Raw genomic sequence first — 2,732 nt, forward strand, 5'->3', positions numbered from 1 at the left:
GCTACACACACAGTTGATGTATTTTAATTAGGTCAAGTGACAAGTTCTCTACAACCGGACATTAACAAATTCCCATCTGCCTCATAACCGCGGGCACGGCTTTCGAAAGATAATACCCTGCAGGGGTGTCCCAACTTAGCCCATCATAAGCTCTCACGGTCAACGAAGGATAAACCTTCTCCCGAAAAGGTCCGATCAGTCTCGGAATCCCGGTTTACAAGACATTTTGACAATGGTAAAACAAGACCAGCAAAGCTGCCCGAATGTGCCGACAAATCCCGATAGGAGATGCACATATCTCGTTCTCAGGGCACACCGGATAAGTCAAGCTACGAGTAAAACTAGACCTCGAGTTTCCCCGAGGTGGCCCCGCAGGCTGCTCGGTTCGGACCAACACTCGAAGGAGCACTGGCCCGGGGGGGTTAAAATAAAGATGACCCTCGGGCTCGCGAAAACCCGGGGGAAAAGGCTTAGGCGGCAAATGGTAAAACCAAAGTTGGGCCTTGCTGGAGGAGTTTTATTGAAGGCGAACTGTCAAGGGGGTCCCATAAATCACCCGACCGCGTAAGGAACGCAAACGCAAGGAACATAATACCGGTATAACAGTAACTAGGGCGGCAAGAGTGGAACAAAACACCAGGCATAAGGCCGAGCCTTCCACCCTTTACCAAATATATATAGATGCATTAATTAAATAAGAGATATTGTGATATCCCAACATATCCATGTTCCGACATGGAACAAACTTCAACTTCTCCTGCAACTAGCAACGCTATAAGAGGGGCTGAGCAAAAGCGGTAACTTAGCCAACCAACGGCTTGCTAGGAAAGGATGGTTAGGGGCTGACATGGAAATATGGGAGACATGATATAGCAAGTGATAGGTAGCGTAGCATGGCAATAGAGCGAACAACTAGCAAAGCAAAGATAGAAGTGATTTCGAGGGGTGGTCATCTTGCCTGCAAGGTTCTCAGAGTTGTCGAAAGCTTGATCCTCGTAAGCGTACTCAACAGGTTCCTCGTTCACGAGCTCGTCTCCTGGCTCTACCCAAGACAAGAACACAAGCAAACGGAACCACAATCAACAACGAGAAATGCACAAGCAACATGATGCAAAACATGTATGATATGCAAGATATGATATGCGATGCATATGCGTGCTCCGGAAGAAAAAAGATGAACAAGGCAGTAACTTGGCAAACCAAGCATGCCACTGGAAAGATGAGATGATTTCGGTCAAAATCGATATAAAGATCACCGGAATCGGATGCACGGTTTGCAAATGGCAAGCAAAACAAGAATGACGCGAATCTGCGATAAACAGCAAGATAGCACTTAAAATGCAACAAGTAACAATGCTACAGCACTCCAACATAGCAACAAAGCATATGAAAGTAATCTACAGGAGATGCTTGACAAAAGATGAACACTGAGATACGGCTAGTTCCCAACATATCAAGCTCAAACAAGCATGGCAAAAGTGCAAAAGATAACAGGTTCACAGACTTGGTGAAAAACTGGACATGGCAGAAAACAGCATCAGGTAGCAATGTTCAGAGCACGAAATCAACATGCTACAGGAACTTAACATAGCAAACCTTGGCATGGCAGTGTTCTACTAAATGCATATGACAAAAGTCCCTTACTGACCATAAGCCAAAAAGGACCGGAAAATATGATGGCAAGCATGTGAACATAGCAAGTTTCGTTATCAGGTTTCAGACTTGGCAGAAAACAGAGCATGGCAGAAATAATAATATGAAGGCATGTTTGTGAGCTTGATGCACTCACCACAGAGCAATGCATGACAAAACAAGCATACCTAAAGCAATATGGCATGTTTATGAAGCTAACCATGGCAAGATCAAAAGCATAGCATGTATGAATCAACTACAATAAGCTTGGCAAAATTGCATATCATGTTAAGAATCTGCCAGAAATATTTTATAGCAAAAGTAGAGCAAAATTGTGTCATGCTATGGCAATCCATAATTGCAAACAATTGCAGGAATGGATCAATTACAACAATAGCTACAAAACATTCTTACTGAACATCTCCAAAATATACATGGATCTCTCTGTAGCATCAAGTTTACATGGCAACAAAATAAGAGCAGACAAGGACTTAGAGAAATCACTAAGTCCCTGAAATCAGAAATATTACGGGGCCTAGTTTGCATGCTTGTAATAGTCAACACAGAGATCAAAAAAATACATGGCATACACCCTTGGAAAGATGGCATGGCATACAACAAAACACATGTAGAGCTCATGCCCAAAAGATGCACAGATTTAATGATACAAAAATGACAAATCTCCAAGTTCTGCTAAGAACCAGAAGATAACATCAACTAGCCCTCTTCCAACAGAGATTTGGGCATCAAGATGACCTCTAATGAACATGGTGAAATCGAACAAAATGTATAGCATCACGAGATGAACAATTTGACATATTACACGCGCGAATTGGAGCTACATGCAAGAAGTTGTGCAACGATGAACAGGGGCATATAATATTAAAGATGCAAAAAACAGGAAATTTGAGGGGGCTCGGGGTCAACCGCTACAGTGGCCCGATCGGATCTGGCCGGGCTCCTCGAGCTCGGGCTCGGCGACGGGAGAGAAGAGGAGGCGGGCGGCCGGAGGAAGAGGATGGCGCCGCGGGGGAGAGGAGCGGCGGCGGCGGCGGCCCGCGGGAGGCGCCGGGCGGCGGCCGGCGAACAAGCGGCGGCGC

Source organism: Triticum aestivum, chromosome 4D (genome assembly GCF_018294505.1).
Source record: "Triticum aestivum cultivar Chinese Spring chromosome 4D, IWGSC CS RefSeq v2.1, whole genome shotgun sequence".
Taxonomy (NCBI): domain Eukaryota; kingdom Viridiplantae; phylum Streptophyta; class Magnoliopsida; order Poales; family Poaceae; genus Triticum; species Triticum aestivum.